The sequence below is a fragment of the Protopterus annectens genome, chromosome 1.part1 (assembly GCF_019279795.1).
Source record: "Protopterus annectens isolate FY-2018-M chromosome 1.part1, PAN1.0, whole genome shotgun sequence".
NCBI lineage: Eukaryota > Metazoa > Chordata > Ceratodontiformes > Protopteridae > Protopterus > Protopterus annectens.
The window spans coordinates 1,646,739,102-1,646,766,617 of record NC_056726.1 but is presented as its reverse complement, the minus strand read 5'-3'; positions in this window follow the sequence as shown (position 1 = coordinate 1,646,766,617).

Here is a 27,516-nt window from a genome sequence, read left to right as displayed (position 1 = left end):
GTTACAGGTTGTGTGGCCTGGGTTGTATTATTTTTACTGATATGTATGCAAGTCAGAGTATGGTGTCAGTCCATAGCGCCCTAGATGTCAATGCATGTGCTATGCATTGTCTCTTCGCCAAGTCCAGAGCATATTGGTCACACCTATGTCTGATTACAGGGACAGCCGCAGGGGGTTCCTCCTCCAAGTCCCCTTGTGGTTGTGGCTGTGGTGACCTAGGCACTGGTGGGGGACTGCGTATTCCTTCCTTTTGCTGACTCTGCTGCTTTTGTTGCAGCAGGATCATATTGTCTAACATGGCACATACTGTGAACAGCTATATACATGTGGCTGGAGAGTACTGCAAGTCTCCACCTGATATATTGAGGCACCAGAATTGTGAATTCAGTAGTCCAAACACATGTTCTATAATGTTCATGGTTTGTGCTTGCGCCTCATTATACCATTCTTTGGTGGGTGGGTATTCATTTCTGATGGGTACCATCACCCAAGGTTCCAGTGCATAGCCAACATCCACAAGTAAATGGCCATTTGGGATCCCCCCCCAGCAAACATCTGGTACAGCTGTGAGGTGTGCCAGATATGGGAGTCGTGATAATTGCCAGGGTTGCCAGCGCACACATTCATGATAATGCCCTGGACATTGCACATGACCTGGCAGTTGATGGAGTGATACCCCTTGTGGTTGACGTAGATTCTGCCCTCTTCACTGTGTGGTGCCTTGATGTGCATGTGAGTGCAATCTATGGCACCCAGTACCTCAGGGTAGTGTGGTACACAGTAGAAGAGTAGCATATTGCTGGGCATCTCCTCAGGGGAGTGGGGAAGATATATGGGCTCACTGGCATGTGGTAGCATGCCATCCAGGAACTGGTGGAGTACCCTGGAAGCAGATGTCTGTGAGACCCCCATCATGTCCCCAATTGGTCTTTGGAAAGTACCTGTAGCTAGTATTCTAAGGCTGCACATACCTTTGTTTCCACTGGGATGGGTTCTCCTCTGTTGGCTCTTGGTCTGAGCTGAGGGTGGCAGAGATCACTGAGTTGTTGTAGTATGTCCATGTCCACCCTGTAGCACTCTACAATCTGCAGCTCATGTATCTCCTGGTAGGTTACTTTGGGCCTGAACATCAACAGATGCTACATTGACCTCAGCATTTAGCACATACATATGTAGCAGACCTGCAGCAGGCCCTAGAAATCTCTAGGTTTAAAATTCCCAAGTCTGTACACCAATGGTACAGAGTATGGGGGAAAATCAGATTGTAGGGTGTATGCATACTTTATAGTTTTCTGCTGTAGCTATACTCTATGTGATTGGCTAGCTATGATGCATTCCACCTGTCAAGTACATCATTAAGGGATTTAATGGAACTAGTTTAAGTGAAACAGTGCTCACCAGTCATTAATATCTCATTGGCTTTTTCATCCATTTTTTTTTTGACAGCCTTCCTTGCTGAGCACTGTGGTGTGCCGCGCAAACCTGTGCCACAAAGATAAACAAAGCTTAGCAGTCAGTAGACACACCCTCAAGGCAGGTCATGCTCAGCATGGATGTGCACCATGCAAACATGTTCAAATATGCTCAAACCTGCTGAAACATGCACCCCTCAAGTAAACAAAGCTTAGCAGTCACTGGACATACTCCCTTGCTGAGCAGACCCATGTGCTGAACAAACAGGCACCGCTGAGCTCCAATGAGCTTAAAAGTTTGAGGACACACCCCTTTTGATGTCTGCTACCTCTTCTGTGGACGACAACATGGTTCTGTGCCTACACAGATACTCATTTATGCTATTCAGTAACCCCAGCTCATTTGCAAACAGATCCCTGCCCAGTACCATGGATTCAGGCCCTGCCTTGTTAGCAGCCACAGTCGTCATACAATGTGCATACTCCACACAGGGTCCTCTAATGAATTACTGTTACATACTCGCAAATTCTGCTTTTTATAATATATATATATATTTTTCCCATAACGGCATGTTTGTGCACTGTTGCACACTGCACAAACATACCCAGGATATTACAAAAAATATATATTTTATATACATTTCCATATGGTTCTGGACACACATTGGTTACTTTTGCACATATCTGTGTCCTCTATACTATTTCTGCCACTGTAACTCCACTTTTACTCCCTGGTGTCATTTTTACTTCCTGTACATGGAATTTTTCTGTGTACATTACAGACACCAACATGGGGGTCTGCACGACTGTCTATCTGCTTGCTGGATCACTCTATCTGCCACATTGCCATGCATTTCACCTGCCTATGAGGTCATTTGCATGCCACGACACTTACATGTTCGCACGCTCGTGCACGCCCCTCCACTGCCTTTACTGGATTGCACATCTATTTACTTCCATCTAACCACTGTACTACTATGCCTACATGGCAAATACGTTTGTGTAGGCTTTATTAAATTCCCCCGTACAATAAATCCCTAATCAGCTTTCTCTGTATTTAACATTCTCCACCGTACCTTTTGTCATCCTTTTCCTTTTAAGTTATCTCTACAGGTTTTTCTCACACATTTGAGTTGACATATTCACCACAAACAACTGTAATCAATAGTAATTAGAAAATGCATCATAATGTTTAAAAAAATACTGTTGCATCCTACAGCTCTGTATAAGCCACACACACTATAGCAATGGTTCTTAAGGAATATTATCATAATTGTGATGAACAAGCACCGTTCTGTGGCACTATGCAGGAAAGTGAACTCATGGACAAAAGGACAAAAAATTCTGTCCTTCTTTTATAAAGCTCATGATAAGTTCTGTCCAAATATTTTTTCACATTTAGCTAAAATAAATGTCTTTTTACTCTGTGTTATTATTTTTATCATATTGCTGTCTTTGATTTCCTATAAAAGCATCATATGTTCGTATGTCCCCTTAGGAAGTAAGAGATGAAAGAAAAATAACTGCAGTAAAATATTGAGCAGGGGTAACCATATAATATGATTTCTTAGATGCTCATATACCATTTCTAAACATAGAATAGGTGAAACTAAATGCTAGATTGGATATGGTCTTAGTTTTTGAAGGATGAAGTTGTTTTCCCTTTTTTTAATACAAAACCTCTGTAAGATGTGTGGCTGTGAGTAATGAACTGGTAACCAGGAGGTTTCACATTTTCCTTTGGCCTGTTTTAAGATTTCTCTCAAAAAAGACAAACTCTGAGGTACTCAGATCAAACACATGATCACAGCTCCCGGCAGACCCCCATGTCCCCTTTTCCAAAGCCATGTTGAGGGATTCCATGTTAGCATTCAGTCACGTTGTCTGATTCTCTTGTAAGCTTTTCTGGATATATTGCCGATACCAGTTCATAAATCCAGGATGCTTGATTGATGTTGCACATTATCTGCTACATTAGAAATGGAATATTGCTAGGTCTAGGATCCTATACTCTTATCCAACAGACATAAGGTTTCATTGTAACATATTTTTATCAAGCATGCTTCTTATCAGAGGAATGACAAAAGTATGTATGCAGCTGTATTATGGATATTTTAAAAGTCTGACTACCATCAGGGTCTATCTGTTTGAATGTTCTACACCTGCCAAGTTTATAAATGTGTCTGTCTGTGAAAAATATCACATCATGGCAATGTTCCTGAAACACTGGTCGGATGAAAAATATGAGATAATTCTTTGTAAGCAAGATTGACAAATCATGAAATCTCAATACAATATTTTACTGTGAATCATAGAATATTTAGAGATAAATTTACATAGACCAGGCTCAACATCTAATTTTAAGAAACTTTTTTTTCAAACACAATGTATCCAAATGTATCAACTGACATGGTTACAGCCTTAGTTAGTGGTCCTGTTTGAGTGCTTTTGTTAACCCAATTAGCTCTGCTGTACAAAGCCAATTTGTAAAAATGTCCCAGCACGAAAAGATCCCAAAATAACTGGTAATTACAGACATTATAACACAGAAGCACAAAGATGGTTAAGTACACTAAAGAGAACTGCACAGCAGTAATACAAGACAAAATGTTTTATTTTTAGAATTGGAACAACTACAGAACATTAAAAATTCAATTTAAGCTAGGCATCAACAGCGACAGTAATACATTAATTTAAATTCTGCAGTGACAACACAAAATGTTAATACTGCAAGCTGAACTTAGTAACAAATGAAACAGTAGGAATAGAAAAATGTCTAGTAAACATTGTTAAATGACCAACAGAAGGAAGTATGTCTGATGACAGATAGCTCACATACCCTATGCATAATGTTGTTGTCATTTGGCTTTTCCCGGTTAGGGGTCGCCACAGCGGAACTCCGGTCAGCTAATGATTGGCAGTAGATTTTCACGAATGCCAAGGTGCCAGCTCAGTGTTCAACCTTCAACAAAGACATGCCCATTTACGCATGTCTTTCAAACACCCACCCAACTGCAGGGAAGACATGCAGACTCCACACAGAAGGCACTCCTCGCACTCCAGCTGAGAATCGAACAGGAGAACCTCTTGTTGTGAGGCAACAAAGCTACCGCTGCACCACCGGGGATGTCATACATACCCAATGCATAATTCTTTTCATTATTCTAACTTTCAAGATGAGACTAAGCACAGGCAAATAATCTGTGGCCATTCCTCTTTCCATTCTTTGTTGTTTGTGTCTTAAAGCTACAGCAAAACTGAGTGCACTGTTTAAGGATGAGCAATGCCTGGCTTCAATTACTATAGCAGTTCACTCACAGAATAATTAATAATTTCTTCCCTACCACTTCATTTTGAGACCTAAGATTTATTTTTTTCATAATGTGGGAATAATGTCAAATATGTCTGCAATAATAATATATCAATACCCATCTGTAATTGGCTTGCTTTCCAACAACACCTTACTAGATGAATTTAGAGAAAAGGTTGATGATGAATTTTAATCGATGATAAAATGTAGTGTAATAACCATGTAAGGTTCACATTTTTATTGCTTTTTAGTATGTGTGTAAGATGTGTATAAAATATATAAATAAAGCTAACAACACAGGTGATGTCTACAACCAAGTATTAAAATATTCCAGATGCAAATTAACACAGTAAGCAAGAAAAGATGGTAGTCCACAAGACAAAGCTTATAGATGAGTCCACTTAGTTGCAATATTCTTCCATAGTAAAGACAAAGTAAAAAGTTTCAGATAAGGACTACCAAGTCCCCACCTTGAGACATGTCTAAACATTCCAGACCTGTATATCAGATGAGCTGAAGTGAGTAAATACCTGTTTGCTGCATTCAGAATTCTAACAGAGACTTACAATGTGAAGCAATTAATAGTATCACTATTGCCAAAACTTACAGAAACCACAATTTTTTTATATGCCAGGAGTGCGTATAGTAGGGTGAATCAGGACTATCAAAGAGTGTAATGTAAAGTAAGATGATATCCCAAGTTCTGGCTACTAAGATTAGCAGCCAGATGTTATGCACTGAAGAACAATATCAGACCTTAAGTAGTACATAACGTAGCAAAGAAATGTACCCTTCACAAGCAACACTGTCACCAAACTCTTATTCAACACCCCTAGCTGGTTCTCAGTACCTGCTGTGTGTAAAGAGTACCTGATAAACCTAATCCTTGATCTATAGTAGAAAAGGAAAATATAATAATCCAGTCTGATATTGAACCAATGATTTGCTGAATGGATTGGCTTTGTGATGCAGAGGGATAGAGCCCTGAAAGTGACCCACGTGCCAAGGGTTCAGTTATCCTCATCACAGGAGTTACCAGGGAGAGTACTACAGGAGTGAAATGGCATAGCCCTATTATATTTCCTGGGGGGTAGGGGGATTGCTTCATTCAGGGGCACGTTTTACAAACAGTATGATCACCCAGGTGGATACTGGAGAGACCACCGCTCATCCTCTGAGGTGAGGAACAGGGCTGCTTGGAGGGAATGCTTCTTGCAGAAATTAAACTTTTTTCTTTGTAGACAGTCCACTGCACGTCTCCCTGGTGCTTAGTCAGGTGCACTCCTGAGGGGAAAAAACTATGAAAAAAATTTGAACCACCTAAATATTTGTTACATGATGACCTTTCGCAACCAAATCTCACCCTACTCATAAGGACACTAATGAGATGATCGGCCAGGACAAACTTATGGTCAGCAGACAGAGGGACCAAGCAAAAAGCTGCAGAAAAAAGATTCACTGACAACCTTGACCATCTAAATCGACTTACAAAGGAACTCTTCAAATATATCATACTAACTGACCTGACATCCCAGCAGTTAACAAACCTGGAAAGCTCTCTAGTGTGTTGGGAAATGACTGACAAGCTTATAGTATTTCTATTTTAAAAATGACCATCCAGACTGAGCTTACAGAGGGATGATATTGCTTAAAGGGGACATCATCAGAGCATGCCATAGCTGCAGATATTTCCTCAAGTTTTCTTGCAGCAATCTGTATTTATTGGCAACATACAGTACAGAAGCAAAAGCCTACCAGCTGCATCCTGCAGTACACTGCACAGGGAGCACATGTTTCTTCCCCTTAATGTCACCCCTATACATCTTTGCTTATCAATATGAAGGTTAGGATAGTTGCAAAGTGGGATTTGTCCCTTAATACAAAGGACACACCTACTGATTCATGAGGAACCTCAGAAGCTTAGAATGTGCACGCTAAAGAATGCCACTGTATCAAAGTAAATGGATAACTGGATGTATATAATGATGTTATCATGTGCTAGGTGGAGAATAACAGCTTTGCTTCCAGAACTCTTGTTTTGCTGATACTGTATCCACAGGCAATGCACGCTAGAAGGTAAGCAATTAAGAGTATGCTGTTAGTTTTTTATCCAGGCATAATACAGCAGTCTTTCGGGGTCATATAAAATATTATAAGGCACTTTTCTCTCATTACCACTATATATATATATATGTATATATATATATATATATATATATATATATATATATATACACAAACACACATATACACACACACACATATATATGGGTCTACTTCATAACATTGAAATTTCAAAACGTTGAACCAAAACATCTAAATCACAAAACACTGAAAACCCAAAACATTGAAAACTCAGAACATTGAAAGTGTGCTTCATAACATTGAATACTACAAAGCATATGTGAATAACATCCTCTCCACCTATAACAATACCTGACTAACAAACGCACTTTCTACTACATTTCTGCAAAGGGGGCAAGCTCCCCTGCACCCCCCCATGTGAGGGGCTCTGCACCCCACACCCCCGTAAATTAAATATACCAACTCCAAGATTGCACTACAGTGGAACAAATTTAATTTCCTAACCTCACTGTATCACAATACACTAGTTAGGTGTTGTTGTAGGTGGAGGGGATCTTATTTACTTGTGCAGTGTTATTTTCAATGTTATGAAGCACACTTTCAATGTTCTGAGTTTTCAATGTTTTGGGTTTTCAGTGTTTTGAATTTTCAATGTTATGGTCTCAATGTTATGAAATTCAACATTATGAAATTTCAATGTTATGAAGTAGACCCATATATATATATATATATATATATATGGGTCTACCTGAGCTGGTCGACAAGCCATTTGATCGACACTCATTTGGTCGACAGTTCATTTGGTCGACAAGCAGGTTTATGTGGGGGACTTCGCCTCCCACACCCCCCAATGTGGGGGGCTGTGCCCCCCCTAACTATATATATCAACTCCAGGGTCGCACAACATTGGGGAGGGGGGCAAATCTGCCTGTCGACCAAATGAACTGTTGACCAAATGAGTGTCAATCAAACGGCTTGTTGACCATCTCAGGTAGACCCATATATATATATATATATATATATACCTTCTTCACTGAAACTGTCCAGTCTCTAGCTAACCAACTAGCCCCAAATATCCCCTCTCAGTCCTCCTCTTCTAACACTTCCATTCCCACCTTTCAACTGCAACCTGTACCCACTTCACTTATCTGTTCTCTTCTCTACAAACTTAAAACCTCCTCACCTTCTGCTGACCTTCTACCACCTCAGTTTCTAAAAATTGCAGCCAATCCATTAGCCTATCCCATTTCCATTCTGCTTAACAGAACCATTGTTAAAGGCTGCATTCCTTCACTTTGGAAAATTTCACATATCATTCCGCTGCATAAAGGAGGGACTTCTACAGAACTCTCAAACTACTGTCCCATAGCCTTACTCTCCCCCTTAGCTAAAATCATGGAGAAATGCATCCAAAAACAACTTCTTAAACACCTCTTAAATCACAACCTACTAGCTGACAGTCAACATGGCTTCAGGCCTTACCACAGCACCACCTCAGCCCTCCTTTACTTTACTGACTGCATCAACAAAAACCGGAACAATAACATACTAACCTCTGCTCTCTTTACTGACCTATCCAAAGCTTTTGATATGGTCAACCACCAGATACTGTTAAACTTACTTAAAACTTTTGCTCTTGACTTTGGTGCAATAAAATGGTTCAAATCATATCTTCATAACAGACAACAGGCAGTGCACTGGGAAAACAGCTTATCCAACCTCCTACCTATTACCCTTGGAGTCCCCCAAGGTTCAATACTTGGCCCCCTTCTATTCTCTATTTTCATCAATGATCTACATACCAGTTTGTCCTCTGCTACCTGTATACAATATGCTGATGATTCTACTTTGATTTGTTCTGCCTCATCCCCCTCTGAATTACATTCTATCACCCAACAGACTTTCCAAAATTTTGAAAAATGGTTCTTAAAAGGATGCTAATCTTTAACCCCAAGAAAACCAAACTGGTACTTTTCTCCCCCACCCGAAAATCCTCTCCACTCAACTTCTTTGTCTTCACTAGTAATGGCACCTACATATCTCCTGACCCCCTCCACCAGGCTCCTCGGATTAGAGATAGACAACAACCTATGCTTTGACTCTCACATTAACAGCACAATAAAATTAGTCAGCAGAAAACTTGGCTCCTTGTTTAGAATTAAACCATTTCTTACACAACTAGCCAGAATTTCCATTGCACATACCCATTTGATTTCTACCCTACTTTACGCCTCCCCCATCTATACATATCTGTCCAAAACTAACCTTTCCAAACTGATTGTTGCCTACAACAGTATTGCCAGATTTGCCTCTGGCTCCACCTTTAGAACTCACCACTGCCTAAACTTAAAACAATTGGGATGGCTAGAGCTGCAAAATCTCATCTTATTTCACCAGCTCTCTTTAGCCCATAAAATCCTGTACAAACCTACCAACACCACTATACTCACTACCCTTATTAGCCCTTATTGTAATCTCAAAAGATTGCGTTCTTCTAACAAACTTTTAATATCTACCTGTAAATCCAACAACTTAGCAGGCGACTCCTTGTTCTCTAACACAATTGGAAAAGCCTGGAACTCCCTTCCTTCCAACCTCACTACTATCTCCTCTCTTCCCAGCTTCAAATCCAAACTCAAAACTCACCTCCTAACTCACTGGCTCTGCCCCTGCTCTAACCCTGACTAGCTAGCATTCTGCTCCTAGAACTCTCATGTATCTTGCTTACAAATCTTTTCAAAAACTTACTATTCAATTTCGAATTTGAATTTTACCCTTTGATGTTCTTATTCTGCTTATTGCAGACACTGTAAAAATACTATTATGATATTTTGTTTTTTTTTTTTTTTCTCTGAACTATATTTGTAACTTTTTTAATGTTTAATGCTTTTGATGATTAATGTTTTTAATGCTCAATGTTTAATGTTTTTCACTTGGAGCTTTTCTCCCCAGGCCTCTGCTGAAAATGGACATATATCCAGTTGGACCAGCCCAGTCAACAAATGTAAAATAAAATAAAATAAATAAATAAATACATTATATATATATATATATATATATATATATATATATATATGTATATGCATGGATTCACTTCAGAAGCTCGAAATACTGAAATCTCGAATTTCAGTATTTCAAGCCCAAGAAGCCGAATCCACATAATAGCAAAAGTTTAGAAGCGCGAAATTCAAAACCTCGAATACTGGAGGTTTTGAATTTCGCACTTTTAAAGTTCCGATGGTCATGTATTCAGGTAAGTGTGTGTGTGTGTGTGTGTGTGTGTGTGTGTGTGTGTGTGTGTGTGTGTTTGTGTGTGTGTTAAGGGGTTTGGGTAGGGGCTGTGGTGTGTTTCAGTGTGTTTTGTTGCTGTGATGTGTGTGTGTGTGAAGAGGAAGTAGCTTGTGTGGTGGTGTTTTGTGTGTGTTTGTATGTAGTGCAACCTTGGAGTGAGAATATTTAAGTAGGGGGTGTGTGGGGGGTGCAGACCCCCACATGGGGGGTGGCCCCCCTGCTTTCATGTAGTAGAGTGATTGTGTGTGTTTGTGTGATGGATGGTATGTGTGTGTATGCAGTAAAATCGCAAAATTCGAAACCTCCGGTATTCGAGGTTTTGAATTTTGCGGTTTTTAGTTTTCATTGTTTTGTGGATTCAGCTTCTTGGGCTTGAGATACTGAAATTTGAGATTTCAGTATTTTGAGCTTCTGAAGTGAATCCATATATATATATATATATATATATATATATATATATGTAGGGTCTATATTATATCATCGAATGCTTAAAAAAGCGAACGCTGATTGATCGACCTAATTTAAGCAAAAGCTTACAATCTCGAACTGTCAGATCAGCGATTTTTTTCCCAGGGAAAAAAATCGCTGATCCAAAACACATACACACAACACAAGCACACCAAACAAACCCCAGAAATCCACACACATACACCTAAAATCTGATACCTAACCCTACACTAAACTATGCACACACCACTAACTACCCACTTACCTTAACCCAAACCCTAACCCTAAGGTCCGTCACTATCGCACACTCACCTCACCTGCTCCCTAACCCTAACTCACTTAAATCCGTCATAACCCTCATGTCCACTCAATCACACACACACCTAACCCGAGCCCTAACCCTAACTCACCTAAATCACCCTAACAGTCACATCCACACAATTGCACACTTACCTGAATCTGACCGGTAACTTTCCACCATAACACTGAAAATACCGAAGCAACAGAAACGGACAACTGAATTCTTTCCCTAGGAAAAAATTTGAGTTTCTGCTGCTGCAATATTTTGCAGTTTCGCGAAAATAAGTTTGATCAATCAGCGTTCGCTTTTTTAAGCATTCGAGGATATAATATAGACCCATATATATATAAAGTAATAATCCTGCCTTAAAATGAGGAATACAGACACATCCAAGCATGACAAGGCGTGCAGGTATTATGTCCCAAGACATGTTATTCTGGTCCATCATTGTGGTGACATTTTGATGTAATGTGAATACTGTGCACATAGTGTTAAAGTTCACCATTTAAATACAAATTGCTACCATGATTGTCTCAAGGTTTGCTCTGCCATGTTTAATGGAAGTGCCTGTTCTTGTTAACTTTAAACATAACAGCCAGGATAATGTATCCAGTAAGACATAATATAGTTTATTGTCATTAGAGAACAGCTATTGAATAATTGGTTAAGTGTCTACAAGCGGTAGCAGTCTAACCTTCTCTCCCTTTCAAGGCTGTCACTGAAAATACTAAGTTCGTAGGGGGTGGCATTTAGTAGAAACTCTGAAAGATTATCCCTACCAAGATTACACTTGCATTACTACTGATGTTATTTAAAAAAAACTCTTAAGCACCTTAGAAGAATAATGCTGATGTAAGTCCTGCAACGAGATTTGTCTACAGGACTAAGAAACCTTTTGTAGATTGTGAATGTCTAGTTACAAATATGGAATGCTCAACCTCTTCAGATCTTACAAATCCTCTGGTACCACTGGCAGCTTGGCTTGAACGTGTTCCAGTATGAATATACAATCATCAGCAAATCCCTTCCCTTCCTTGTCATTCCCTGCCTGTCTTCAAATTTTTTGAGTTAGTTTTTTCCATGATAATCAAAAATTGACAATGGCATAATTGTCATCCTTGTCTATTACCTCTTCTCAGTTGAACTACCCTTATACCCCTTAATTTCCTATTATCCTTACCTTTGGATCTTTATATAGGGCAATCCTTCCCTGCAAAAAAAGTTAACTTTCACTGCAACTTGTCTAAGGTAGTTAAATAAAATCCCAATTTATTGTTTAAAATGTTTTTGAATACCCATAAAATATATACATGATTGTGTTTCCTCTCCATTTCAGCTCATGTCAAGAAATTTACCAATACATGCTAGTGATCCTTTAAAAAAATCTGAACTGGTCTCCCCTCACTTCTACCTTGGCTGTTAGGACTCTGTCAAATAATTTCAAGTGAGCATTACACAGAGAATCTGTCTTAAATTGACTAAAACATAACATCATAGGAACAATATTAGTCAAGCGGTCATTGGGCCATAAAATACCTATCCATATGCACCTGTAAATAGTCACACTTAAAAATTCATATCTTCTGGATCCTTCTTTACTTTTAGGAACACAACCATTACAGCTTCTGTCACAGATATGAAAATGTCTCCTTTAGACAGATTTCATTAAATAGCTTAATGGAGCCCCCACTTAATTAGATATCCAAAAGCAAGCTATCCACCTCCTTCTAACTTCCCCACCTTTTTAAAGTCACACTGCTGCTATCATATCTTCTATGCCTACATGCCTATTTATCTCATTCATCAGTGTCGTTTAGACTTAAGAAAGGTCCTTCCATCTTATGGACCATCCCATTGTTTCCTTCTACTCAGTTATATCATTTACGATAGAAAGACTTATATATTTCCTTTATGTCTTTACATAGTGTTACCCTTCCTTGTGCTTCTTGATGCTTTTCACCTAGCTTTGTCTTTTCTGCTCTGTGATTTTCTATAAAGGAAGCTTGGCCTCCACCTTTCCTTTTACCTACCAATTCCCCCTTCTCTGCAGCTTGGCCTTAAATGAAAAAATCCATCAAATAATTTTAGAGTTCTTCTATTTTTTGAGCAGACTCTTCCCTCTACTTTCCTAGAAATTATTTGCAGCCTTTGTTATCCCCATTCACTGTCTTATCCTGGCTGTTTATTATTTTAAGTCATTTGAATGTGGTTATCCTTCCTCTGCAAACTGCCTTAATACCATTTAATACCATTTCATTCTTTGTTCTGTTCTGGCCATTTTCATTACTAATTTCTTTCTGCACGTGGGCTAAACATTGATTTTATCAATGCAACCCTAACTGCATCCCTCTACATTGCTGGTTTCCATCTCCACCCTCTCAGTTATTTCCCTAAGCCTCTCTAGGTAAGCACCACCATGATAAGACAACTTTCTTCTACATTTTCCAAGTTTTCACTTCTACCACTGCATTCTCGTCTAATAATAACTTCTCAAATCAACGGGCCTGCCTGCATTCATCTTACAAAATATTTTCTGACTGCTTTCTCCTCATCACTCCCACCAAATGTCCACTAAACATAATTGTTCCATACCATGCCTTTATTTTACCTGCATTTTTTTAATTCAGTTACTCTGTATAACTTAAGCCAAAGTATGATATTAAAATCTCCTTCTATGTTCGCTCTGTCAACCCTTATCTTTTTAACCACATCTGAACAATTCCCTGATATTTCTTCTCTGTCCTCATTTGGACAATAGTATGGTCTCACAACAGTATGTCCTGTTTCTCTCTCTTACACTTTCCAACTTCCCCAACCATCTTCCCTGCTACAGAGTGCTTGGTAAAACAGTCCATCCTGACTCTAACTCTTCTTCTTTTCTCAGCACTTATGAATATTATTCCTCACCACTAAAAACTCTTCTGAAATTCTGTAACCTTTTTCATCTTAAGCTTATGCCCTTATTTCATTATCACATCCAACTGTTCATGGATTAGCTTTGGTAATCAGTCTCCCTTTTAAATGGATTAATAATTATTCTAAAATTCCATATTTTTATTCTAAGATGGTGTCCTAAAGTAGCCCCTTCCCTTTTCCTGCTAGCTGTTGCTACTTCATAGCTACCTAGGAGGCCCTCGGATGTATCTCTTTTATCCAGTTATACTTTCATCAGCAATGTGGCTTTGGTCTCCAGAGGTCCCAAAGATATTCCCCTTGTCCTTTTATGCTTAGTACCTTAAATATCCCTTAATTATCATCAAAATGCTAATACCATTATAATATGGATTCATTCCAGTCCCTCTCCAACAGGGTATTAGTTTTCCTACTTGTAAGAAATATAATTGGTATAAATGTGGATATCTTACATAGCCATACTTTATTACCCAATTACCCAGTGTACACCATTCAATCCCGACTTTGTCTAGGTTTATTACAAATGGGGAGAATCAAGGAAAAGAGCATAAAAGCAATTTCTGAAGTGCCCTATGGACAGTTTGCACTTCTGTCTTCCATGTGTACTTTTTAACTTCAGATATGTGAAGACAACAAAACAATAAACATCTCATGTGAGTCGGCACTTGTCCTATGCCCATTAACTTAGACACATGATTTGAAAGAGGTCTCTTCCACCACATTTCTAGCTATTAGCAGGTTATCTAATCACTTAATAGAACCTGAACACATTTCTAAAAAGAGAGTTCAGTCCATTATTAAATAAAATATGATAAAATAAGAGTAAACGTCTGAAATGATGGAAGAAAACAGTATGGAAAAATGCAGCAAGAATCTCCCCAGCAACTTTATTTGTATTACTGACTGCAGAATCACAACCATTATCTCAACACAACATAGGTATGCTTTAATCAGAACATATATTTGTTCTAAAGTATTTGTTCATAAAATTCAGTCTCTATAAACACATACAGTTATACATTCTACCTCACCAATCCCCATGTGACAGAATGAAAAAAAATACCTTAACCTCCAATCCAGATATAGATTTGCTAGAATAGCTTCTCCCCTCCCCAAAAAGGATTATAGCAGGCATACTTAAGCATTACCATATACTATCTTAGAATGCAAATATAATGTTTAGTCAACATATAAAAATTGGCAACACTGAACTACACCTTCAGCTTCTCTAATGGGATAGAACCCATTACGAATTAATGCTATAAACAGAACAACCCTCTAACTTTAGCACACAAAAGTCTTACTCTGTTGTCATGCATTTCCCCCAATTATATCTCTAGTAAGGGAACCCATCATCTTCAGTCTACTATCCCGCTGGTTTACAAATATGTACCCTTAGCTTTTAACAAAACAGACAGCAATCAAGATCCTTTCATGTTCTCTTGGGACAAAATAAACGGAAAAGAGACAAGATCAGGACAAACAACAATCACTGCACTGTCCACATTGTCTTCCTTCTCACTTGCCTTCATATTGTATAATGACAACCTTTCTGTTCCTCTTTACGTGGAAGGTTCAGACCTTTCCTCACCCATATTGCCATTGTAGCAGTATATCTGAGCCATTATTCACTTCCTCTGCACATATTTCTTCAGCTTTTTTTTTTTTCGTCTGTGAACAGTGCCCTTCTTTTGTCTAAAATAATCTGATTCATCATATTCCCACTCTTTTCTTAAACATATATTAAATTCATCCATATTTCCCAGTCTTCCCTGCTAGATATGTTATCCTTCAATGGGTTATCATTGCAGATTCCTTATTATTCAAATGTTTTTATGCTTGATCTACCTACGTCCTATGATACTACAATCTCATGACTGAGATCAGAAGCAAAAGGCTTTACTTGACGGGATAGATTTCCTTTAGTATCAGTTCCACTAGCCAGCTGCTGGGTGCCTGTTGTGCCATGTTTAGCAGATTTGATCAGATCACTTACTTTGGGCTTTTCCATGGATCACCATTATTCTTTGACACTTCAATGTACAACATGAATTTTTCTCTCAGTGAATGTAGCAGATCCATGTAGCTACTTAATGGTACATCTGTGATTGATGAACAAGGGTAGAGAAGCCTCTATAGGTTCATAGGTACATAGAAGATTACTAGACTAGTGGCTCTAAAGCCTTTACAAGCCTAACCACGTTAATCCCAAGTATCCCCATTTGTTCTTTTATGGGTAGTTCACAGAATGAATTTATGAACAGAATGGGTCTGCGATCAACACTGGCTACCCCTGCCCATGAGGGACATGGGTGCCATCCCAGGGCTGAATTTGTGGTATCCCATCCAGTTATATAGATTGCATTTTAATAGAATCAGTGAGGAGCTCTGTTTTATGTGAATAGGGAGTCTATTCCAGAGAAGCAGCAGTCTCTGGGAGATATATCTGTCTCTCCAGCATGATCTATTAATGTCACAAGCTAGGTTGAGATCCCTAGAGTGAGTGACTCTTGAGCCATTTGACTTGCAGATATGCAGCATTTCCATTAGGCCAAGGTTGGAGATTGCCCTATAGGCCAGGCACAAGTCACTTCTCAGCAGCCAATAAGATACAGAGTAAAGTGACAGGGTTTTCAGCCTGTCCACATAGGTCATGACTTGGAGTCCCTGTATTTTCTTAATTTGATGTCTCTGAGGTCTGTCCAGCTGCTGCAGGTGTCTGGTGAGGTACATGCAAAAGGGTGCATTACACTCTATTAGTAATCTGATGAGGGTCGAGTACAGTGGAGTTATAACATCCCTTGACCTGGATGCTATGCCCTTGCTTATGAGGAACGCTACATAGAAAGCTTTCCTTACCACTGTGGAAAATTGGTGGTCAAAGAAGATTGCTATCAAGCTGTGTTTCCAAGTCTCACACCACTGGGTTGGAACTCGGGGGTGCTATCAATATTGTAATTTGTAATGAATTCTGTTTTGCCAAAGGGAATAATAATGCATTTTTTTTTTTTGCATTTAGTTTTAGACCAAGTCTTTGGTACCAGTCATTTGTTTGTGTTAGCCATTCTTGTAATATGTTGACATCACTGGGGACTCAATGACTTCTCCCTGTTTACAATCATCAGCAAACTTGGTGAGCCAAAGGCCATCTACTTTGGCCTGGACTTCTGAGAAATAGATGCCAAACAGTAAGGGGCTCAGCTGATGATGGGTCTACTGGTGGAGGTGGGGTCACCAGTTTTGGCAGAGTGTGTTCTGTCAGTGAGACAACTGGCTACCCATCTAGTACCATAAGAGTTAATCCCTATCTGGGAGAGTCTCTCAATGATGCCAGGGTGAAGAATTGTGTTGAAGGCCTTGGCAAGGTAAGATAGGCTGTGTGCGTGGTCTTACCTTCGTTCATAGCTTTAGGTGACATTTTCAAAGAAGTCTACCAGGTTTAATAAGCATGATGTACCTTTAATGAAGCTAGACTGGGTTCAGTTTAGCATTTGGAGGTTGCCTATATCCTTGTTGATAAGGTCAGTGATAATTCTTTCCATGGCCTTGCAGATGCAGTCAGTAGTTTCCAGAGTCAGTTGATGCCCCCCCTTTGTGCAACGGGGATTACAGTTGCTATTCTTCATTCTGTAGGAACATAGCCAGTTCTCAAGCTCTAACTAAACAGAAAGCCAAGTGGGTCTGCTAGGTTTTGTTTTAGATTGTTTAGTAAACAACATGGGATATTATCTGGTCCCAGGAGACCATCTCTAGCAAAGCAGTGAGGTCTGTCTACTATATCCTCCCAGGCTGAAAGATACAAGATCCACCTGGACTGACACCAGAAGCTGAGCCAATTGTTAAAATCTATCATTTGTTGTTTTTTTGTTTATATTGTGTCACCATCCTGGGTGTGGCTAGGTAATGCTTAGGGCTAGGGACATATCTCTCTGGGACACATAATCAGAGTGTTCTGTCATGTTTGTTGTCATATAGTCCAGAGAGGTACGTCTCATTCACTCCAACATGGACTATGAAAGAGTCATAATGGCATGTGTTGTTGAGTGACTTGAGTGCATGCATGATGGATTCTGGCACCTGATAGGCAGCTGACCATGACCTTCTCCTTGTCCAGTCTGGTGAGGGGGACATCTGTATGCCTCACTATGGAGTCACCTATGACCAAGACATTTGATGTGATTTGCCTTAGGGGCTTATTTGTTGAGACACAGATGTGTGTGGTGTATGTGTAGTGGTTTCTTTATGCTGAGTGGTGAGTGTGGGTGGTGTGCATTTCTGAGGTCTATGTTCCTTTTGTAGGTTTTTAGTCAATAACCCCCCCTCCCCCGTGTATGTAGGTTTATGTGTTGTGACCTTATTTTCTGTGAGAGGTGAGGTTTGTGTGAGAGGTGACACGTGTGTGCTGACAACCTGTTTGATGTCTAGTCTGTTTTTACATGAGAAAATTTACTCCAATTCCAGTATTTGCATCTGTCACATAAGGGTGTTAGTTTGCTTTAGAAGTAAATGGTTTTCAGTTTGCATGAAATCAGTTGCTACATTGCCTCAAGATACTAATATCAATCAAGCTGGCAGGAGAAATGATGGGAAACTGCCCGTCCATTGTGGCAGGATTTTTCTGAGTGTGGTATTCGATAAGAAAGTGGGCTAGCAGAACTTAGTCACAAACAGCAAAAGTGAAGCAGCAATTCAGTTAAATACAGCTAACAAAGTGCAGTGCTGGCTGACAATATACTCATTTTTCATTTTTTTCTTTTCAGTGGATGCCTTGTATTTCAGTACAGATGCACTCCAGACCTCTGGCTAAGGTTGGCAAACATTGAGCAGCTCTGGTAAACTGAGCTCAAACCTGTGCAATTGTGAGACTTAATTACATGCAAATTTCAACAGTTTTTAACACAACTACCAATGGGTGCCTCAAACTGAGCCTTTCTCCAGCAATCCCCAACTCAGATGGGTCCTGAGCTACACACTTCTGCCACAAGGGTGCAGGGAGACTCTCTTAATGTAAGATGGCTAGTTTAAGAGCACAGTGTGCCAAACAGTCTAGATTCAGCAGGTCTAAATCTAGCCTATGCTATATAAGAGAAGGAAACACAATTTCAAAGTGTAGAATAAAAAGCAGCCACAAACAACAAAAATGAAACAGTAATTCAATTGAATACAGTTAAGAAAGTGCAGTGCTGGCTTAAAATATACTTATTTTTCAGTATTTTTTCAGTGAATGCCTTGGATTTCAGTGCAGATGGACTCCAGACTGGCTAAAGTTGCAAAACATTGAACAGCACCAGTAAACTGAGCACAAACCTGTGCAAAAGTGAGGCTTATATACAGGCAAATTTAAACAGTTTTTAACACAACTACCAATGGATGCCCCACACTGAGCCTTTCTCCACCAATCTCCAACTCAGATGGGTCCTGAGCTACACGCTTCTACCACAAGGGTGCAGGGAGTACCTCTAAATGTAAGATGGCTGGTCTAAGAGCACAGTGATACCAGACAGTGTAGATTTAGCAGGTCTGAATTTAGCCTATGCTGTGTAAGGCAAGGAAACACAATTTCTAGATGGGAAGGAGTAAGAGAGAGTCACTTCAATATCAAAATGAGAGTGTTTATTAGTATATTATTAGATGACTTGTAGTGGTACCACCCTCTGCACAAACTGGAAGTTCTTTGAACAGCTATGAACAGTGGGAGACTATGGAGAGTGTTTCCTATAGATTAGTTTAAACTGGAGAGATTTGCTTATAGGTTCATAGGTTCATAGGTTCATACTAGGCTATCTGCCCTAGGGCATTTATAAGCCTAGCCAGAATGTGTTTGGCTTTCGCCACCCATTTTACATTTATTTTGCTATGCCCTTTTTTGAGGTTAGTATACTGTGCCTCTGTCTAACAGTGACACAGAAGTGATACCCGGGGTAAACCTACGATCTCCCATCCACTCATCAAGATTCCTCTTGAAGAGAGTCAATGAGGGACTCTGCCTAACCTGGACTGGGATTTTATTCCAGAGTGAAGGGAGCCTCCGGGTTATGAATCTGTCCCTCCAGCATGTCCTATTTATTTCAGTGCTGAGGTTCAAGTCTCTCGAGTGCATAGCTCGATGGGATTTGGATTTTCTGAGGTGCAGCATGTCCATTAATTCCGGGTTGGACATGGCTTTATACGTCAGGCACAGATCGCCTCTGAACAGGCAGTATGCCACTGAGTAGAGCTGGAGTTTCTTTAACCGGGCAGCATATGGCATCTATTTGAGCCCTTTGATCCTCTTGGTGAGGTACTTTTGGGGTCTTTCCAGTTGCTGCAGGTGTCTGGTAAGGTACATCCCAAAAGGGGCATTGTACTCAATTATGGGCCTAATGAGGGATGAGTAAAGAGGCACGATGACGTCCCCTGATCTAGATGTGAATCCCTTCATGATTAGGTGGGCTATATAAAATGTTTTTCTAACCACTTTGGCCACGTGGTTGTCAAATGAGAGATTGCTATCAACTTGGGTCCCCAGGTCCCTAATTACTTCTTCTGTACTTAATGGATTACCACCTATGTGGTAATTTGTGGGCACTTTGTTTGTGCCAAAGGGGATGACTATACACTTTTTGGCATTTAGCTTGAGGCCATGGCTCTGGCACCAGTTGTCTGTTTCTATGAGGCCCTTTTGGAGGATGCTTGTGTCGGCTGGAGAGTCGATTATGGCACCCAGTTTGCCGTCATCTGCGAACTTGGTCAGCCACAGTCCTTCCGTGTTGGCCTGTACCTCCGAGAAATATATACTGAACAAGAGAGGTCCCAGGACTGAGCCTTGTGGGACACCACTTGTAACTGATATATGTGTCACACTGCCAGCCCAGCTATCTGGAATTTTGTAAATAATTATGTGACATTTGTGGATATTGATATGATTTATACAGAACTGTATGTTATGTACTGAGCTTCAAGAATGTAACCACAACATACCCTGCTCGAACATAGAAGATTAACTTGCAAAACCTAAGAATAGTTGAGGTTAAGTTACTTTATAGCTTGGTCATAAACAAAAGATGTTATCTCTCAGTTTCAGTTCAATAGCAGACACAATGTCTGGAGGCAGAAGTTGTTCTATTGTCTTGAAAGAAAAGTAATTACTATGTTTAAAATGTAAAAGAGTTTTTTTGTTTTACGACTTCCAAGATCTGCAAAGACCTGAGAGACATGTATTTCTGTTCTCACACAGAGATGTTAAATTCTGTTAAGTTTCTGTTTAGCCTGGGAACTGAAGTCAGGTGACAAAGAGTGATGTCATCCAAGCTGGCCCATCAGTAATGTTTGATATTAATTTGGGAACTCTCTCAGAGAGAGTGAGACTGTCCATTTAGTATTTTGTCTTGAACCTAGCAAGAACATCCACTCGTCATTACCATCTGCACTTGCTCTGTAAGCAGGATTTAGAGCATAGTATCTCTCTTAGATATAAATAGGAATATAGTAAAGATTAGTTTAGATGTTTTCTCTATTTATTTGAGACTGTCCTTGCAATGTTGTTTTAAAATATTTCCTGTGATTTTTAACTCTGAAGTCACTGTGTTGAGTTACTGAGTATTGTCTTGTTCTTTTATTATTTATTATTAAATATATTTAAACATTTCTTTAAGGGTGATATTTGTGAGACATATTTAAGCTCTTAGAGTACTTGCATAGGTATTTTGTGACACTGTACAGGTCACTCCTAAATACCCTTGCAAGTCTTGGTCAAAACTACCATGTTGATAATAGTAACATTACCCAGTAGGAATGGACACCCTTTGTAAGGGCCTTATAGTAGCTAATAAGTAGGGGTTGGTGGCAGTGGAAACTACCTTTTAGTCTGGGCAGAAGGGTACATAGCTAGTAAACCTGTGCCAGCATTCCCCAGGTGTGTGTGTGTGTGTGTGTGTGTGTGTGTGTGTGTGTGTGTGTTTGTATATCAATCACTACTCAAAGAGTGTGTGTGTCAGCTACTTGGGCAGGAACACAAAGCACTGGTTGGACAGTGAGGGTGCTGGAGGTCTTGGCTTGGCCCCTCAGCTGAGATCTTTACCCTATAGCTGTGCCAGTGGGAGTCTTATTGGGGATCTGGAGAAAGAGGGAGAAACCACCCCCAGACTGACTGTGATCTCTGTGTGCTCTTAAGTGAAATTGCACTTTACTGTGTGTGTACTTGTCATCCTTCCAGTGTGTGCATACCCTAACTGTTAGCAGTGGTGAGGATTGAGGCTTCTTGATTACTGGGCCAGTGCAAGGGTGTCACAATATGCAAGCATGGGCCAGATGATTTTAGAAGTAATGCAAATCTTCTAGTCACTGGTGTCCAAGCCAAGCACAAGGAAGCTCTGAATAAATGAGCACATTCTTAAAAAAATGTAAGGCTTTTAGACGAGAAGGATGAAAGTCTTTTATAATGTTAAACCATTAGACCAATCAGATAAAAACATAATAAGCTATCAATCAGTAGTCCCCACCTTGAATGGGTTGAATTTAGCTCTCTGCTCCCACTAGAGTGTAAAAGAACACTTCCAATGTAAAACAAACTGAAGCAAGAATTTGTGTCATATCAGGAATCCTTGGAAATAAGTTCACTATCCCTGAAAAATGTTCACAACACGCAAAAAGTTTGCAAAACTTAAGAAATATTTTGGAATACTCATTCAGAACAGCTTTTACAGTATTAGAGGACGTTAGGAAAAAACAGATTATTGTTAAAGCAACCTAAGAGCAATACAGTAACAAACAGATGGAGTTTCTTTAACAAGTGCAGGCTGAAAAACTGTGATAAATTCAACCAACTAAATAAATGCAGCACAGAAGTGTTAAGTATCATTGAAACAGAGCAAGTACAAAAAATACATTTATATCAACTTTATATGCTAGATGATTTTAGAAACAATTTTGAATTTTAAGCCAACCATATTTACTTCTTTCTTGTTTTCCTGGAACCCCTTTGTCTTGTATAATAACTGTGGCACTTCAATGTTAAGTGACACAGCACTTATACAACTGACTTTCTCAATCTGTATGTCCAAATATGGAACAGCTTTTAATAGGTCTTTTAGCCAAGTCTCTATAAGTGTTCTTCTCTTTATTATCCCTTTCATTCCTTTCGATAAAGCAGCCACTCAGAAACTCCTCCTCCCTGAGTACTTTTGTATATCTACAGCTTTATTTTGTAAAGTTTCTACAATGGCATGTAGCTTATTTAGTTTGATTTCCTGCCACTTTACTTTAACTACTGTATCTCCCTTTTTTAGTAGATTAACCTACAGCTGTTTTAACATGTACATTCTTGGCCTTATAGCAGATACAGGTTTCCCATATTCACAGTTTGGGAATCAATATTTCTAAGTATTCTGCTTAACTTTTTTTTTTATTTATCCTGTAGTATGCATTCTGAAGAAAGGTATCATTTTGTGTATCTTTTTCTCCTCACTTGGAACTTTTTATTGTTTCATGTAAGCTCTTACTTATTTTTCAGAAGTATCAAAGATCCTTGAAATCTGGCTGGAGAACATTATTCAAGCTAACATTACTGTTTACATACCACAACACCTCCCCCCACTCCTCAAATTTTGCATTGTAGGTTACAGCAGCAAAGAAGCAATATATCCTGTTCAAAAACACACACAAACGCACACATGAGTGCGCACACATGCACAACCATACTCTCACACAAACACGCTTGTGCACTCACACACACACACACACACACACACACACACACACACACACACACACACACACACACACACACACACACACGCATTGTTTATAATATACTGCTCTTGTAGTTGAACTGTGACAGAAAGTAAGCTGCAGCATCTTATAATGGCTGTGGATGCAAACACTTATCAATATATTGTTGAATAAAAAAAAAGATAGGGTACACATTAGCAACAGTTAGTACTACAGTATCTTTACTGCAGCTGTAGTATTCTGACTTTCATTTTATAATGATCAAGAATAAAAAAGAGAAGCAAGCTTTGTTCTACCCTGTGGTAATAAGCTCTATTCTTAAATACAGGCACTCAGATATTTAACTTTGTATCTTACCATAGTTTCATATGTAAGTACAAGGCATTTCTGCAGACCATTTCAATCGTAGCCAAAAAAGCCTATTCAAACTTTTCATCTAGCCCCAAGGAGGACAAAACAAGATAGACTGGGGAACATTTGAAGCTACCCATCCAATTATCTAGGCTTACCTTGAACATGGCAAGGGTGGTACTCTGCTTGACTTGTAGTCAAAGTTTGTTTCAGAAGTGACTGATACATTGGGATATGAATTAACATGCCAATGCATCTTATTTGTCTGCTGATAAGAATTTAGTTCCTTTAACTGAATATTTTAGGTAGTATTAGTATTAGTTCTGCAAAGGAATAGGAGGTCAAATAGTGTAGGATTTTTCATGGCATGAAAGGATAGACAGATCACCACAGAGGAGTCTGTAGGAGACTGTGTGCAAAGAAAGGCTGCCAATCTCTCCTGGTAAGGCCACTGATGTTTTTAGTTATGAATCACTGAGGTCTCTCAAGCTGTGTGATATGTTTAGGTAAATACATGCCAAAAAGTGAATTGTATTTAATAATGGGTCTCATAAGATATGAATAAAAGAGAATTAAGACTGCTTTGAATCTAGTGGAGAGGACTTTGGAAATTAGATGGGGCAAGTAAATGGCTTTCTGAACTACTACAGAGACATGATGGTCAAATAATAAGGAATTATCAAAAATAATACCTAGATCCCTTAAAACAGTGCCAGATTGGAGGCATGCATATATTGGTAAGTGAAACTGTTTTGTTTATCAAAGTGAACAAAGCTACATATTTTTTTTTACATTTAATTTGACATCACTGTCATTGCATCAACTTTTTACGTATTCTAACCCATATTGGAACAATTGTGAGTCAACTGAAGATTGAACAACACCCAGTTTACAGTCATCTGCAAACATAGATAACTGTAGGCCAGGAGTGCTGATCTAAAGGTCTGAGAAATACATGCCAAAAAGGAGAAGGCTTGAGCCCTTTGGTATACCGCTGGTAATGTTTTGTTTTCAGAAGTGGCTGCTGCTACTCTAACCATGTGGGTTCTGTCAGATAAACTGTTATCTCTCCACCACACAATATAATCAAAATAAATGAAGTCTGAGATAACATACTCTGTAGATATGACGCTATCAGACTAATAGGTCTATAGTTACCAGAATCCATGGTTGGGTCACTATTATAATGCCTGTTTTCCAGGATTCAGGAATGTACCAGTGACAAGGCTTAGATTAAAGACATTAAGTGGGTGTTCAGAAAGGCCATACTTGCCACTGATAATCAGGCAAACTGGTATGTTATTAGGGTCCATGGATGAAGATTTCTTAGTTTTGGAGAGGGTAGAGAGACTTGTTGCATAGTAATTAAAGGTAGTGACTGAGACTGGGGACCTGTGGAAGAGTTATAATTGCAGCTGGAATACTGGGGACCTATGCAAGAGTTATAACAGTGGGTGGGATACTGGGAACCTGTGGAAGAGTTATACCATGTGTGGAATACTGAGGACCTGTGTAAGAGTTATAACTGCAGGTGGAATACTGGAGACCTGTGGAAGAGTTATACCATGTGTGGAATACTGAGGACCTGTGTAAGAGTTATAACTGCAGATGGAATACTGGGGACCTGTGTAAGAGTTATAACCTGGGAGGAATACTGGGGCCCCTGTGGAAAAGAGTCATAACCATGAGTAGAATACTGGGGACCTGTGGAAGAGTTATATCCATGGGTGGAATAATGTAGACCTGTGGAAGAGTTATAACTGCAGGTGGAATACTGGAGACCTGTGGAAGAGTTATACCATGTGTGGAATACTGAGGACCTGTTGAAGAGTTATAACCTGGGAGGAATACTGGGGACCTGTGGAAAAGAGTCATAACCATGAGTAGAATACTGGGGACCTGTGGAAGAGTTATATCCATGGGTGGAATACTGGGGACCAGTGGAAGAGTTATAACTGTGGGTGGAATACTGGGGACCTGTGAAAGAGTTATAACCATGGGTGGAATAAAACTTGCGCTAAATCTGTTGGCTAGGATATTAGCTATTCCCTCTGGGTAAGACAGGGTAATATTATTGTGGACTGGTTCTGAACATAATTAAGTGTTATTTCTTAACTTTCAGACATAGATAAATAATGATTTGCAATTATTTTTTGGTTGATGATGGAAAGACTGGAGCTGTTAAATTCTGCTTCACATTTTATCAGCGCACGAACATTCTTACTACAGTCAAATAATGAATTAAAAAACACATTGTTAAGTGACAAGCCTTGTTATTCTAACATATCTAATAGGGTGGGTGTTACAATTAAAGCTGTTATAATTCTGCATAACACTTTACAGTAACAGAGATATAACACTGGCACTGTATTACTGACATGGAAAAAAGAGAAACAAATGCTAGTAGCAATATAATGCAACAGTGTATTGACAATCCTTAAATGTCGTATAGAGGCTGTGTTAAACTTATTGTGGTAATACATTATTTTTGTAATATTGTGTTTGCAAAGTTGACAGCAAAAAAAGCAATGATTTATGCAACAGATATTGCAAAGTACTACTCAATACGGTTTTACTTAATAGACAGTAAAAAATTAGTAGCACTATTCTGTGATAATGATTGTTGTTCTGAAATACCTGAGCTGTGACAATTTACTTGTTATTATATTATTATAAACATACAATATACAGCATTTTAAAATACCTAGGGAAACCAACATTTAACAATAAATGATAAAAACACAGGATACACATTGTTAGAAAGATAGTGCTTTTGTGTCCTCACAACCTCTGCTCTGTGATATCTAATGTTTGTGCTGAGGAATTGCTGGCTAGAGATGCATTTGCTTTGTACTTTGTCATGTTGGGGAATTAGGATGAACTATTTCAAAATTATTCCAGAAAATAGCATGTGCTATTGCATTGGGTGGGAGGATGGCATAATGGTTAAGGTGTTTACCTTACAAACAAAAGGTGCAGGGTTTAATCCTCACATGGGGTAAGTGGCTAGGCTTAAAGTGGCCCACAAAGACAGTTAACCTAGTACAAACCTCTGAACTATTGAATAAAACATGCACACCCATTGTTAGAGAAAAGAGAAGTAGCAAGCACTTTTCCATCAGCTTTAAAGTACAGAACAGTCATATTCATTAATATCAGTAATGAAGGCATTGGAATTATTTTTGCTATTACTATTAAAAACAACTTTCAAATGCAATCCACATTCATTTAGTAAGACGGGGGGGGGGGTCAGAGTTTCAGTGTACCATACCTATTGATGTCATCACTGATTTAGTTGTAAATGTATTTTTCTAGAATCCTTGTTTGGGAGTAAAGAATGAAAAGGGTTCTATATTTTTGCAGATTGAAAGATGAGGTACTTGTCAGGGATATGTAGAATAACAGCATGCTTAAAGATACATTGGCTAACAAAAGATACCATAGAACTGATGAAACTGAGAGACAGGGCATGGTCCACTTACCATACCACCCAAGACAAAACAAGCCACTCAAAATATCAAAAGCTCTAAAACCAAGTTAAGAAACAGATAAAATCAGACAAGTCAAACTACTACCCATAATGTCAACAAACCCATTTAAACAACCCCTAAATATCTTGGCAAACCATTAACAATTTTCTCAACCTGGGCTATACCCCAACCTCCCCACCTGCAAACTCCAAGGTAACAGACCAAATA